The 16,342-nt window shown below is 43.0% G+C and overlaps 1 protein-coding gene across 2 annotated transcripts in view; it reads right to left on the bottom strand.

The window, feature by feature from the left end:
• LOC115474152 (peroxisomal N(1)-acetyl-spermine/spermidine oxidase-like) overlaps positions 1-15,656 on the bottom strand; it is a 30,597-nt gene extending 14,941 nt beyond the window's left edge. The window contains exon 1 of one of the 2 annotated variants that reach the window (XM_030209489.1): positions 15,554-15,656. The gene's annotated coding sequence lies outside the window, so the exon portion shown is untranslated. Of the gene's footprint in view, positions 1-8,783; positions 8,890-15,553 lie in introns of those variants that run through there. The other variant, XM_030209488.1, reaches the window with a different exon arrangement.
• Between the last annotated feature and the right edge of the window lie 686 nt (positions 15,657-16,342).

Genomic DNA, 16,342 nt, shown 5'->3' with positions numbered 1-16,342 from the left:
AGAGATCTCCTCAAAGAAAGTCTTAATCTTATTGCCCAGTTTGTTACTCAATACTTCTTTACTTAGTGATTGTATGTAGTGCTTCAGTTGACAGTGAGCATATTTGTCACCCCAGCCCTGTTCATTTTGGCCTATCAGCTGTGTCAGCGATTTGATTTCGCCAGTTGCATCTAGAGCATCTGCCAATTCAATTACCCCTAGTTGTTCCCATCTGTCAAAAGTTTTATTTTCCATCCCAGGTACAAAGGCCGGGTTCCCTTTAATATTTATAAGTTCAGTTGTTCTCGGGTCCCCTCCTAGTAATGTCCCTAAAAATCTCCATGCTTCTCTTATTGGTTTAAGTAGAACGTTATTTCTACGTATATGTGGTATCTCTGTATTCCGCAAGTGTAGTAGTGTAATATAACGATAAGGACTAAAGAGCGCATCTTCCATCTCCAGGGGTGTGTGTTCTTGAGTCTGGTAAATCCTATCCCTCACATGCCGTAGGAGGCAGGCCATATTATAAAATTTAATATTGGGAACTCCCAAGCCCCCCTGTTTCCATCCTCCCAACATATATTTCTGCTGCATCCTAGCTCGTTTCCTGACCCAGCAAAACCTAAACATTAGTCGATATAGGTGTTTTATATCTTTCTGTAGCAATGCTATGGGCAAGATCTGTAGTGCATATAGCCACCTTGGCAATATGACCATTTTTATAAGACTTATCCTCCCCGACAAAGACAGCGTCAAAGTGGCCCAGGAGTCCAGTTGTTGGGTTGTCTGCTCTAACAGTTTTGCTACATTTAATTGATATATCTCCCTCGGTCTAGCCGGTAGCAATATACCCAAATATGTAAAGAAGTTATGTGTCTGTTTCAAAGGGAATCCATCCAGCCATAAGCTTTGGATGTCCGCATTGATCGCAAGGGCTTCCGACTTGTCCATGTTCAATTTGAAGCCCGAATAGTCTCCATATTCATGGAAGATCTCTAAAAGATTTTCAAGTGTCTTCTTCGGCTTTGTAATTATCATTAACAAGTCGTCTGCAAATGCAGCCAGTTTGAACTCCTGTTTCTTAAATTGCACCCCAGGTACCGCTTTACAATCATATATATCCCTAATGAGAGGGTCCAATTGGAGCGCAAAAAGCAGGGGTGACAGAGGGCACCCCTGTCTTGTTCCTCTACCAATCTGTATTTCTCCTGATACGTTACCGTTTATCAGCACTTGCGCTTTCGGTAAATAGTACAATGCTCTGATTGCCTGCATAAAATTGCCATTGAATCCATATTTCTCTAGCGCTGAGTACAGAAAGGGCCACTCCACTCTATCGAATGCTTTTTCTGCATCAAAGCTTATCATTAAAGCTTGTTCCTTGGAGTGACCCAATCTTTCCAAGGCCGCCAGAATGTTCCTCATGTTTTTCGTAACTGATCTACCTTGTACGAATCCTACTTGTGCTGGATGTATAAGCTCAGGTAGTACTCTGCCTAGTCTGTTTGCCAGTATTTTGGCAAACAGTTTTGCCTCCGGATTGAGTAGGGAGATAGGTCTGTAAGATGTAACTAGTTTTTCATCTCTTTTAGGCTTAGGAAACACCACTATTCGGGCTAAATTTAAATGTTCTGGCATCTGACCCTTTTCCATCCATTCATTAAATACCCCAACTAAGGTAGGAATCACCGAGTCTCCCATCAGCTTATAAAATTCCGCTTTATATCCATCTGGGCCTGGGGCTTTGCCTGTTTTGCTCTGAGTTATGGCCCAGGTCACCTCCTCATCGCTAATCTTAGCATTCAGGCGATTCTGGTCGCTGCACCGCAGCTTCGGAATTTGTAGGCCCTCTAAATATAATTCCCCTGATAATCCCTCCTGATCTGTAGCCTTATAGAGTTGTTGATAGTATGTTTGGAAAGCCAGCCTGATCTCATGGTTAGTGTGTATGAGTTTCCCCTCCGTGGTTTTCATAGCTGTTATGTTTCTAGGTGCACACTTAGGTGCTATGAGGCGAGCTAGATATTTGCCCCCTTTGTTCCCGTGTCTATATAGTTGGAATCTATAATAGGCCTGAGATTTTATTTCTCTCTCGTGCAGCAGTGAATTCAGAGCTGATTGTAGGACCAATGCTTCCTGTCTAGTCTTGTTACAGGGATTCGTGCCGTATTGCCTATTCAAGTGGTGTAGTTGTTTTTCAAGCCTCATAATTTCTCTATCTCTTGCTCTTTTATATTGCGTAACATAACTTATAATTTCGCCTCTCAATACTGCCTTTGCCGCTTCCCAAAAATTAGTCATTTTATTTACCGAGCCTTCATTAAAGTGTTTATATTCAGCCCATTTTGCGAGTAAATATTCCCTAAATTTTGCTTCTCTTATCAAGTATGTGGGAAACGTCCAGCTGTGCATCCTCTCCTCTTCCCCTCCTCCACTCCATTTCATTCCTATCACCGAGTGGTCCGATATTACACAAGGGTCTATATGGGCCGCCGTGATATCTGTTAATAAGTTGCGGGATGCTAATAAGTAATCTATTCTAGATGATGTTCCGTGTGCTCTGGATTGGTGTGTGTATTCTTTGTCAAGTGGGTGTAGTGTCCGCCAGACATCAATTAGATCAAGCGCTGTACAAAAATCTGGTAGTCCTCTGGTATCTATTTTTCTTATTTTAGTTGGGGGGTGTGATCTATCTAGGATTGGATCCCAAGTCATATTGAAGTCGCCTCCTAACATTGTGGGTAGCGTGTCCAACCGTGTGATCTGTTTGAGTACCTTCTTATAGAATTTTTGGTCTAGTACATTAGGAGCATAAATACTTCCCAGAAGTATATTTTTTCCATTTATCGTAGCTATACCCAAAACATATCTGCCCTCTGGGTCTGTAATTATCCTGTGCACTTTAGTTGCTAACCCCTTTCGTATGAGTATTGCCACCCCTCCTTTCTTTCCTACAGCCGCAGATGCCACACAATCAGCTACCCACCATTTAGCTAGTTTGGCATGCTCATTTTTGGACAAATGTGTTTCCTGGAGCATCGCAATGTCTGCCCCTATGCGCTTAAGATGTCTCAAGATTTTTGACCTTTTGATTGGGGAGTGTATGCCCCCTACATTCCAAGATATTACTTTAATCTGTTACCTTTTTGTATCCATTGTACTGTCTTCTGATTATACTTTACTTCTAGGAGTCGCCGGCCCAGCCTCCAGCCACCCCTTCTATGATGCCATTTTCTTTCTACTAGCTGTGTTTGGATTCTGGCTTTATAATGGGTTACTCTCTTCCCCTCCCACCCCTCTTCCCCAGTTTTGTCTCTATCTACTTGTGCTCTGTTCACTATCCTTCCCTTCCCAATCTTCTCCCCTCCCTGAAGTCTACCTTCCTCTTCCCCTCCCTGTTCCCCTTTTGAGTTCCCAGCCCCTATTGGACTTGTCACGTGTTAACCCCCTCCTTCTAGTCTCCCCCGTAGTGTATTTTATCTTCCCAGGCTTTTCAATCTCCCGTAAAATCTTTTATACCCTAGTATCAGTGTCCCAGTAACAAGATCATAGACTTTTAACATATAACTGCCCCTCAGAACTCTCAACATCAATTCACATCTTTGACATACCCTGCCAGGGTTACAGCACCCTAGCTAGCTGTGCCAGCTCCAAGCAGTTGTGTTTTGTCCCAATGACAGTATAATGTCTAATCAACATGAGATTACTTTAACCCTAAATCTCCTTATTGCCTTATCATTAAATTCTTCTAACAAACAGAACTGTAGTGTACTAAACATTTTACTCTTAAACCTGGATATTATAGTCTGCTGCACGTTCACCAGCCTCAAAGACACCGTGTGTGGTTATTAGAAGAGTTCTCCTTTATTTGTCGTCTCTTCGTCTCCTCTCTCTTTTTTTTTCTTTTCGGCAGAGATTATCAGACATCTCCATGGCCATGCTCTATTCAACAACAGCCTGCCATCTTTCATCAAGTCATTATCAGTATGTGGCGTCACCCCTGCCAATTCTGATATCTCAGTGGAGTGATTTTGGTCATTCACGGGTGTTGATATTAATATCACCCTGCGAGTCAGGGCTGATTCCTCATCCGATAAAAGATGGTCCCATCGCGGCGTCTCCTGCCAGATATTGTCATTATCAGTTTCGCAGCGTTCAAAACTTTCCAGCTTCTCATTGTAATCCTAAATTCTTAGTTAGAATTATAATCCAATTGTGTTTATGGTTGGTTCCAGATCATTGTCACCATGTTTGCTGTGTCTTTGGTATACAAGTCTCAATCTCTCATGCCAGTTTTGACTACTTCTTCCATAGTATTCATTCATCTCTAGCTGTTAAAATGCTTTTAACATATTCTTGAGCTTCTAGCAGTGTGTTGCACATGTGCGTATTGGATTGGTAAAATATCTTTAATTTGGCAGGGTACAGTAAAGCAAACTTGATTTTCTGCTGCACCAGCTGGGAGCAAATTGGTGAGAAGTTCTTTCTTTGGGCGGCCACCGCCATGGAATAATCTTGGAAACATAGGATTTTGTAGTTATTGTAATTCAAACTGGCTCCCGCTCGTATTTTCTGCATGATGACAGTTTTATGATGAAAATTTAATACTCTGCAGATAACCACCCTTGGTCTGTTGTTATTCAGTCTCACCGGGCCTACCCGATGGGCCCGTTCGATGATCAGTGGGCCCATATCTGCAGGTAAGCGGAGTTCTTTTGTGAGCCACGTCTCCAAAAAGCCTCGTAGCTCCTTGTCTCCCAGCTCCTCCGGTAAGCCTACAAAGCGTAGATTGTTTCTTCTCGATCGATTTTCGAGATCTTCAAGCTTTTCCGCTTGAGTTTCAACCGTTTTCAGGAGCTTGGAATAATGGCGTTCCACCGCAGTGACTTGGTCTTCGAGGGCCCCCGTGCGCTGTTGAAAGCTAGCCACTTCCTGGCTTATTTGAGTCATGTGCGTTTGGAGACCCTCCATTTTGGCTTCCAGCCCCTGTAATTTCTTATCTAAGATGGCTTCCAGTGCTGTGGTAACTTCTCCCACGATTTCAGCTGTCCATGCGGAGCTTACACTCGGCGGGCTTGCCGGGGCCGCCATCTTGTCTTCTCCGAGTTTGCTCTTTTCCTTGTCCCGTCGGAGCGATTTGGCCGCCATCGCCGCTTTTGTTCGCCAGCTAAAGTAATTATATCGTTAAGAAGGTATCCCGATCCTTTCAGATGTGATTTGGCATAGGTTTGCGGGATTCCAAACCGGGGTTATCTAGAAGAAGCACGGAGCTGATCTTTTAGTGACCGCTCGCGTGCATGGCGTCACGTGATCTCCGGGATATCCAGTTTAAAACAGCTGGAGAGCTTATTCGGTTATCTTAAACCAGATATCCAAAACCTTAACCATTGAAATCTCTGAACAAAGTAGTCTGATTCACCTCAGAACAGCAATTTCTTGACTAGGGAACTGAACGGGAATGGGGATTACAGCAATCTTGCAGAACCCGCAGGATTCCCGCAGGTATGGAAGAAGTTCCATGGCATTCCCGTGAGGATGGAAGATGACGCTGTGGGATTCCCAAGGGAGTGTAGTCAAAATCTCTGGTGACTCCAGAATGAGACTTGGAATGCAATGAGAGAGGCAATTGAAGCACCAGAATGACGCTTGTAATGTACGGGGAGAGGCATTTGGAGTTCCAGAATGAGGCTTGGAATACCCAGAGCGGCAGAAGGAAAACACCAGACTGAGGCTTGGAACACTCATTAATTGAATAGTAAATACCATCCAAAAACACCATAGGAGGCTGTTGGGATTGGGAGGAAACAGAGGGCTGTGAGCAAGTAAATAATAGCATTGAGTCCTCTGGGTTTGGGTGGGAATGAAGGAGATTAATTGTATAGATGGGTGGGTATGGAATGGATCTTAGTGGGCATGGGTGGGTATGAGTTAGATTCCATTGGGTATGGGTGAAATTTCTGTCCCCGTGCAACTCTTGACTTCATTCAAGTATTACTCACTCCTAGGACACCTCCAACTCCTCCTCTTTTTAACTGGTTATCTTTTGACTGGATACTAAATTACCCAGACAATAAATAGTATGGACTGTTGTCATGATTTGGGTTTCTGCCAGGTACTTGTGGCCTGGCTTGGCCACTGTTTGGAAAACAGGATACTGGGCTAGATGGACCATTGGTCTGACCCAGTTTGGCTACTCATGTTCTTATGTCAAAAATAATCATTTATCTACTTGATTCTTGAAGTTAACAGAATAAATGCAGAGATGCCAAGGGTGAACCATCCCAAAAGAGTGAGATTTATCACACCAAAAAGAGAGATTTTTTCAGATGGTACGTCCAGGGTATAAATCTAAAATGATTTAAGTGTAGCTCTATTTTGCAAATGTACCACGGCAGCATAAAAATTATATTGGCTATTCTTTGGAGCCTCTGAAAGAATAGAGACAAGTGGGGAGAAATTTGGGTAAACTTTTCGAGCTGAAAATTGTCTTCCACCCTCTAGTTTAAAGTATGTACACCAGTTTCAGAACATATGTACTTGCAGGGTAAAGGGACAGGGCAAAAAGAAGCAGTAGGCAGGAAGGTGTGCTCAGATTTCCTCCAACGTTGGATCTGTTGGTTTAATTCTCTAAGGCTTCCCCCTAATGAAAGCAGGGATCAGGATCAGTGCGCTGGTACTAAAGCTCTGATGAGTGAGAGATAGGGCTGAATGAGCGTGAGAGCGAGAAAGCTTTCAAATGAGTGCGACACACTCCTAATGAGTGAAAGAAGGGTCTCAGAGACAGAGAATATGAGAGTGAGAGACTACTATTACTACTTATCATTTCTATAGTGCTACAAGATATATGCAGCGCTGTACACTTGAACATGAAGAGACAGTCCCTGATCGATAGAGCTTACAATCTGATTATGACAGACAAACAGGACAAATAACGGATAAGGGAATTACTTAAGGTGGGAATGATAAAACAGACATGGGTACTGAACAAATGATTAGGAGTTAGGAGTTAAAAGCAAATTCAGAAAGGTGTTTTTTAGCCTAGATTTGAAGACAGACAGAGACGGAGCTTGACGTACTGACTCAGGAAGTCTATTCTAGGCATATGGTGCAGCAAGATAAAAGGAATGGAGTCTGGAGTTCGCAGTGAAGGAGAAGGGTGCAGATAAGAGAGATTTACCTGATGAACGGAGTTCCCCGGGAGGCGTGTAGGGAGAGAGTGAAATGGAGCGGTACTGAGGAGCTGCAGAGTGAATGCACTTGTAAGTTAATAACAGGAGTTTGAACTGTATGTGGAAACGGATAGGTAGCCAGTGAAGTGACTTGAGGAGAGGGCTAATATGAGCATAGCGACATTGGTGGAATATAAGTCGTGCAGCAGAATTTTTGGCAGATTGAAGAGGAGAGAGATGGCTAAGTGGGAGACCTGTGAGAAGCAAGTTGCAATAGTCTAAGCGAGAGGTGATAAGAGTGTGGATTAGGTTCTGGTAGTGTGCTCAGAAAGGAAAGGGTGAATTTTGGTGATATTATAGAGAAAGAAACGACAGGTTTTAGAAGTCTGCTGAATATGTGCAGAGAAGGAGAGAGAGGAGTCGAAGATGACCCCAAGGTTACGAGCTGATGAGACAGGGAGGATGAGAGTGTTATCCACAGAAATAGAGAATGAGGGAAGAGGAGAGGTTGGTTTAGGGGTAAAGATAAGTGTGACACACTCCTATGAGTGAGGCTTGCCATCTCTGCAAATGTTTTGTATATCAACCCCCTTAATCTTTTGAATATTGTCCCTGTGTCGGCTACTATCCAAAAGATATGCTGTGCGTTTAGGGAAATACTCACAGATCTTGATTTTGAAGATCTATCCTTCCCTCTGACCACGTAACGTTCTCTGGCCAACTTATTCGTAGGAAAAAATGTGTTGAGGAAAGGTGATGCTTGAGGGGTTCTAGGGCAAAGTTTCAGTTTACCAGGACAGCACTAATATTCAGCACTACTCAGGTAACTTAACCAGTTTAAATGGACCCTGCTCTTCTAGTACTGAGATCACTACATTAAGCTCTGCCAATGCAGCTCACTCTGCCCCATGCAGCACCCAATGCTACTCCACTACTGAGCCCCCCCCCCCCCAGCCAGTACATCCCACTGCAGCCTGTATCACCCTCCTGCTACTCCAGCACTGAGACCCTTATACAAAGATATGCTAAGCTACCTCACTCCTGCTTTATGCCCCTGCCTGTTAGTCCAGTATTTAGACCCCAACACACAGAAATGCCAAGCCACCTCACTCCTGCTATTCCAGTGCTGAGACCCTTCCACATACAGCTTTGCTAGTGCACCTCACTCCTGCCCTACAGTACATCCTACTTTCAATCACTAAGACCCCTCCACAGACAGCTTTGGTAAATCACCTCACTCCTTTCCTGCAGCACCTCCCAAAGACAGATCTGCTCACTTCTGCCCTGCAGCACCTCCTGCTATTCCAATGCAGAGATCCCTCTACAGACAGTTCTGCCAGTGCACCTCTCTCCTGCCCTACCGCACCCCTGATATTCTTTCCACATACAACTTTGCTAGTGCACCTCAGTCCTGCCCTGCAGCACCTCCTGCTATTCCATTGCTGAGACCCCTCCAAGTGCACCTCTCTCCTCATTTGTACCCCTCTCCAGTACTGAGACTGCAGCACACAGACATATAACTCTGTCAATCCACCTCAGACTTCACTGACAGCAGTATCATGGTTGTTTCAAATTTGGGATTTACAGGGGAGAGGTGTTTTTGCAAACGCAGAATTGTTTCAAAGGGAAACTTACCCTAAAAAGACAATATGCGAATCTTTCTTCTCAACTGAGTGAGGAGCAGGCACAGGTGTTCCAGCGTCGGAGCCAGGCAGCCAGCAGTGCAGCAGAGGGACTTTGCTTCTTTTTTTTTTTTTTTTTTTTTTTTTTTTTAATTTTTAAATATTTTATTGAGTAACATCACAATACAAACATTGGAGTCATGAACAGTTTTTATCCCAGATATATCTCCCTTCCCTCCCTCCCCACCCACCCCTTCTCCCCTTCCCCCCCCTCCCCCTTACTCCAACTGTCCTGCTTGGGTTAAATGATGAAATCGAGACCACAGTTCAGACTTTGCTTCTTTCCAGCTTTGATAACAAAATGCTCTTTACGACACCTGAACTTTGACAAGCTGCGGTAACAGCAAAGGAAAAAGCTCACATCCAGCTCCAAATCCCAATCATCACTTCCTGCATGTGAGAACAGATCAAGAAAACAAGATGGGACGTGAGAAGCATCAGGTCCCGGATAGTCCGGCCAATTTCCTTCCTGTTGTAAGATGTCTGAGGTCTTCTGTGCCTATCCTTGGCATTTTTTTGCCCTGTTTTGTCCTTAGCAGTGGCAGCTGTTGTGAAGGGTCCGTCCATTTCTCTGTCCGTCATTCACATAGGTTCATTTGTGATGATGCAAAGAAACAAAGGCAGGAAGATGCCATGGCAGATAATTCTGGCTCTACCAGCAGTGGTGATACCTATAAAATGCTGGTGGCGATCCTATCCCTCAGCGGCCAGCCGTACAAGGGAGGAAGGGCAGTGGTATTTGCTGGTGGGGGCCCTATCTCCATGGCAGGAGTGGAGGAGTAGCCTAACGGTCAGTGCAGTGGGCTTTGATCCTGGCAAAGTGAAGCTCCTTATGACCTTGGGCAAGTCACTTAACCCTCTTTTGCGCCCCAGTTACAAAACTTAGATTGTGAGCAGATAAAGTACTTACTTATAACGTAGAAATGATTAGGAGAAGGACATGCTGCCAGGATCTGTATCTCCCACCAGTAGAGGAGCAGAGAAAGGCCAAGGCCAGCTGTGGTTACCAATTATGACAAATTATTTAGTTATGGTACCTCCTGAGATGTTATAGTCTTTGAAACTCACCTTCTGATGCTCCGATTTCATTTCAAAAATAATTTTGGTTGAGGGGGGACCTTCATGGGATTTGCATTGCTGTATCAGCTTCATTATTTATTTCACAGCCACACTGTTCTGGTTTCCTATCTTATAAAGGCAACTCAGGTACCTATGTAATACGCTCCCAGCAGCGTGCAGATTCTCTTCTACAAACTTACACCTGCTCCATAAAAACTGCAAGTCTGTGGGTGTATTCTGGCTGCGCACTCGTGCAGTGGTCTGGTGGTTAGACTAAGGGGCTGACATCCTATACCGCCCACGAGTTGGAATCGAATCAAGGCAATTCACGAAACATCACAGCAAATCATCAACCCACCTTCCCTCACACAATAACCCTTGACATCCAGTTGAGTGTTAATCCCACCCATGTTTCTTGTGATCTTGGCAAGTCACTGAACCCTCGTCTTAGGTACAAACCTAGGGAGTCTTTTACTAAGCTATAGTAACCTACTTACCACAGGGTGCGCTCAGGCGTCCCGCGGTAGTTTTGTAATTAGCACGTAATTCCCACACACTAAAAAACAGATTTTGGTTTTTACTGCTGAGGCGGAGAATCAGTGTGTTCTGACCTAATCAATTAGCACAGCCACACTGCCATGTGCCGACCAATTAGCACCTAGAAAACAGGGGGCAGTAAGGGTTCACACGCTAATGGGGAAACTGGTGTGTAGCCATTAACAGGCACAATGGAAAATGGGCCAATTTACCACTAAGGGTAGCGTAGGCCACTAAAAGCTTGATTTATTCTTACTGTACACCCCTTGAGTGAATTCCTTTAAAAAAGGCAGTAAATAAATCCAAATAAATAAATAAAAGGGCCTCATTTCCATCGTCTAAGAAAATCCATTGTTTAATATACCTACAAAATTCCTTCCTTCTTCTCTCTACTTCTCCTCCTAATTAATCTCTGCACAACAATAATTATACCTGACATCCAGGATTAACTGTGTGTAACAAAACTATGTAAGCCACTTTGAGCCTGCAAATAGGTGGGATAACGTGGGATACAAATGCAATAAATAAATAAATAAAAAATAAAGAGAAATACTTGGTGTACCGGAGCTACTACTGAAAAGGCACGAGCTAAATCCAGATTGGTTACATTTTACATTTGTCAGTTTCTCAGAAAAAGCTGATAAAAAGTGTATTATGCACCCCAAGGTACGTAAGAACTCAAACATAAAATTACTGATCTACCATTAATGATCTGTAAACTGTCGTTAAAATCTTCTGTAGTACCTGAAGATTGGAGAGTGGCCAATGTAACGCGATTTGTTTTTTACAGGGTTCCGGGGTGATCCAGGAAATTACAGACCGGTAGCCCTGACTTCAGTGCCAGGGAAAATAGTGCAAACTATTATAAAGAATAAAATTACAAAACACATAAACATGGTTTAATTGGACAGAGGCAGCACGGGTTCAGCCAAGGGAAGGTCTTGTGTCACCAATTTGCTTAATTTCTTTGAAGGCGTGAATAAACATGTACTCATTCTGCTGCTCCCCAGTATCTCTCCACACTCGTCCTTCCCTACACCCCTTCCCGTGCACTCCGCTCCATGGATAAATCCTTCTCATCTGTTCCCTTCTCCACTACTGCCAACTCCAGACTTTGCGCCTTCTGTCTCACTGCACCCTACGCCTGGAATAAACTTCCTGAGCCCCTATGTCTTGCCCCATCCTTGGCCACCTTTAAATCTAGACTGAAAGCCCACCTCTTTAACATTGCTTTTGACTCGTAACCACTTGTAACCACTCGCCTCCACCTACCCTCCTCTCCTCCTTCCTGTACACATTAATTGATTTGCTTACTTTATTTTTGTGTATTAGATTGTAAGCTCTTTGAGCAGGGACTGTCTTACTTCTATGTTTGTGCAGCGCTGCGTACGCCTTGTAGCGCTATAGAAATGCTAAATAGTAGTAGTAGTAGTAGGATAAAGGTGAGCCGGTTGATGTAGTGTATCTAGATTTTCAGAAAGCTTTTAACAAAGTTGCTCATGAGATGGGATAGGAGGCAAGGTTCTGGTGTGCATTCGGAATGGTTAATAGATAGAAAACAGAGTGTAGGGTTAAATGGCCATTTTTTATAGTGAACTGCCCCAGGGATCTGTACTGGGACCGTGCTATTTAACATCTAGGTGTTATTGTTCATGATACGTTGAAACTTCTGCTCAGTGTGCAGTGGCAGCTAAGAAAGAAAATAGAATGTTAGGTATTATTAGGAAACGAATGGAAAACAAAAATGAGGATGCTGTAATGCTTTGTATCACTCCATGGTGTGACCACGCCTCAAATACTGTGTGCAATTCTGGTCACCGCATCTCAAAAAAGATATAGCGGAATTAGAAAAGATACAGAGAAGGGCAATGAAAATGATATAGGGGATAGAACGACTTCCTTATCAGGAAAGGCTAAAGTGATTAGGTCTCTTCAGCTTGGAGAAGAGACAGCTGAAGGGAGATATGATAGAGGTCTATAAAATAATGAGTGGAATGGAACGGGTAGACGTGAATCACTTGTAATCAAACCAGATAAAATATTTCTGCATTCAATATGTAATTAAACTCTGGAATTGATTGCCAGAGAATGTGGTAAAAGCAGTTAGCTTAGCAAGGTTTAAAAAAAAGGTTTGGATCATTTCCTAAAAGAAAAGCCACTATTAAGATGGACTTGGGAAAATCCATTGCTTCTACCTGGGGTAAGCTGCTTAAAATCTATTTTATTATTTTGGGATCTTGAAAGATACTTGTGACCTGGATTGGCCACTGTTGCAAACAGAATACTGCGCTTGATGGACCTTCGGTCTGTCCCAGTATGGCAATGCTTATGTTCTTATGATCTGGAAATGGGAACGACAAGTGAGGTGATTAAATCTGCAGATGACACAAAACTATTCAAAGTAGTTTGGACTTTGAAAAATAGAGGGAAGAACTTAGGAAGTTGGAAGACTGGACATCCAAATGGCAGATTAAATTTCATGTTGACAAATGCAAAGTGATGCACATTGGAAAGAATAATCCAAATTCCTGACGTTAGGTTCTACATTAGGAGTCACCAGCCTAGAAAAAGATCTAGGTGTCACTGTGGACAATACATTGAAATCTTCTGCTCAGTGTGCAGTGGTGGTTTGAAAAGCAAGCAGAATGCTGGGAATTATTAGGAAAGGGATAGAAAATAAGACACAAAATATTATGCCTCTGTATCACTCCATGGTGTGACCACACCTTGAGTATTCAGTGGTATGGGATAAGGGTGAATATCTATGTTTTATGCAGACGATATATTTATCCTTCAGGAGGTGAATTCAGACTCGTGTTAGAAATACAAGAAGTGATACTGGAGAGACCAACATTCAATCATGGGCTGATAGGTTTTGGTTGAAGCTTAATTCTTCTCAGACCAGGCTGATGTGGTTTGGAACACCTCATCCATCTTTTCCGTCTTCTGTCTTGCTCAAAGGAACTCTCTCTCTTCCTTTTGATGCAACCTCCAAAGATCTGGGAGTTATTCTGGATTCTACTACTACTACTACTACTATTTAGCATTTCTATAGCGCTACAAGGCATACGCAGCGCTGTACAAACATAGAAGAAAGACAGTCCCTGCTCAAAGAGCTTACAATCTAATAGACAAAAAATAAATAAAGTAAGCAAATCAAATCAATTAATGTGAACGGGAAGGAAGAGGGGAGGGTAGGTGGAGGCGAGTGGTTACAAGTGGTTACGAGTCTCCTTTGACTTTTCATCCTCAAGTAAATAATGTTGTACAAAAGTTATTTTTTCAAATTGAGGCAATTAAGATATGTGCGGGCACTTTTTCAACCGTAGCATTTTGCAATTCTGACTCAATTATATCAACTTGTTGTATCTGGACTACTGCAACTCATCGTATGCTGCCATTTCATTGGGCTTGCAAAAAAAGATTGCAGTTAGTCCAGAACATGGCTGCCTGCGTGATCTTTCAGAAATCTAGATTTGATCATGTCTTACTGCTTCTAAGACAGCTACATTGGCTCCCAGTTAACAGAAGAATAGACTTTAAAATTTTAATGTTTTGTGTTTAAATTTGTTTGTGAGGATATTCCTGAAGATTTTTTGACAATTGTATCTTTTACCAATGGTAATCTTCCTGGTAGATGGTCAAGAATTTTTAAGCTTATGTTTTCATCCTTTAAAGGTATTTGATTAAAGAGAATGTTGGAGAATTCCTTTTCTTATAAGGCACCTTCAGCTTAGATTTGCTCATATTTTATATTTAGAAAATGCTTAAAGACTTTCTATTTCACTGATACCTGAATGTTTCTGAATTCTCTCTATTCTTTTTGGTCCATAAACCACTACTAAATGGACTTGGGAAAAATCCACAATTCCAGGAATAACATGTATAGAATGTTTGTACGTTTGGGAAGCTTGCCAGGTGCCCTTGGCCTGGATTGGCCGCTGTCGTGGACAGGATGCTGGGCTCGATGGACCTTTGGTCTTTTCCCAGTGTGTATGTACTTATGTAGGTAATGAATCCCGTAGTCTATTTCTTTTGTAAACCACTTCAGGACTTTTTTTCAAAGGGTAGAAGTAGTATATAAGACTAACAAATAGAATAGAGTATCATGGGCAATTCTGGTCGCTGTATCATAACAAAATATATAGCAGAATTAGAAAAGTTGTGAAGTGTTAACAGTTTAGGGCTCTTCAGTTTGGAGAATAGACAGCTGAGGTCTACAAATTCTTGAGTGGAGAAGAACAGGTAAGCATAATTTGATTGTTTCCTCTTTCAAAAACTACAAAGATTAGGGGATGCGTCTGATCCCAAAGAAGTCTTGTCCTTTAAGAGCTGGGGGAGGAAAGCACACCAGCAAAATGTAGGAAGCTAAGTCCTTACTCCACCCAGGGAATGACAATACCCCAATCAGGGCAAATGAGTGGGAGGAGGGGGAGAGGTAGATGTGGCCCTTCTCATCTGAGTCAGCCCTGCAGGAACTCCGGGTTAAAGCCTGAAGGACAAAACTGATGGACCTGGACAGCCTCATGATTTTTATACAGCTCAAGGAAAACTGATGAACCTGTTAAGACATTTATAAAATTAGAAGCGGACTGGATGGTTAAATAAGGGAACGGTTGTTTAGCCTTTCAGATCAAACAAAAACATGAGCAAACAACTGTAGACTAAAAACTAAATATAGAAAGCTCTTTCCTAGACAGCATAAGTAAGCTGTGGGATTTCCTGTCAAGCATGTAGATAAGCAACTATCACAATGAAGTTCAAAAGACTTTTGGCCAAGTTCCTGGAAGAAAAGTCCATAACAACCTATTAGTCAAGTAGGTCTGGCAGAGCTGAGGTATGAGAACTAGATGTACTTGTTGGGATCTGCTGGTACTTGTAGCCACTCTCAGAAGCAGGATACTGGGCTCAGTGGACCTTGGTGTGATTGAGCTTTTCTTCTAGGAACACAGAGAATGTTAGGCCTATCCACAGCCCTAGAGATATGTGACCCTGGGGGAGGAAGGAAGAGGGATGAGTAAGCCAAGGGACAGGTAGTGAGTGAGGGGTCTGGGAGGAGTAGGGGGAGGGGACTCTTCCTATTCTCTTTAGTTTGGCAAACCAACTCCCGGCCGGCGGCTCACCTACCCCTGCACAGCACTGTGGGAAATGTAGTACCGTCCTGATCCCGCAGGTGGCTCTGACAAAAAAAAAGAATTCTGGGAAATGGAATCCCGTGAGTCCGGCTCTCGCAGCGCATTGTGGGAAATGATGTCCTGGCGAAGCTCGAGCGCTTATCAAACCTCCGTGGGTGGAGCCGTCTCGTACTCGTCGTCCGCCTGGATTGCCATGACGTCAGGAAGTTGAAGCCGCTTCTCCCTTCGGCCGCCATCTTGGTTCATCCAAAACAACTAGTTCTTGCATCCACTGATGTCCTGGATTTTACTGACAACCTTTTTTTGTCCCCTGCCTGCCGCCGCCGCTGCTGGTGTATGTGGGGAGTTGCCAAGGAGGCTGCAGGAGACGGGGTGTTCTTCCCATCTGGTCCATTATACGGGTTGAAGCCAGTAGGCGGAGCTTCAGTTCACCTAAAACAATAGCAAAATATTATTCAAAAGAAATGGTGGTAAGAGCTGTTTCTGTTGGACAGGCATTAAAAGTTGGAGGACAAAAGATATTTTGCTTTTTGGTTTTTTTTTTTCACTTATTTGACAGCTTTTCATATCTAGATATAAATATCACGAAATAAAAATTGAATATCACTAAAACAGCTTTAAAAATTATTGTAGCTGGTAGAAACACCAATTTTAAACTCTGTATTTTGTGCTCATTTTTCTACACTGTTCTATACAATACAGATGGCCACATTTCAATGAGGATATCCTACTGAGTTCATCTTGGGAAGCCTGGTGTTATAAAGATCATGTAATATATTGC

Source organism: Microcaecilia unicolor, chromosome 7 (genome assembly GCF_901765095.1).
Source record: "Microcaecilia unicolor chromosome 7, aMicUni1.1, whole genome shotgun sequence".
Taxonomy (NCBI): domain Eukaryota; kingdom Metazoa; phylum Chordata; class Amphibia; order Gymnophiona; family Siphonopidae; genus Microcaecilia; species Microcaecilia unicolor.
Note: the sequence above shows the minus strand (reverse complement) of the source record. Positions and strands in the feature narration are given on the sequence as shown.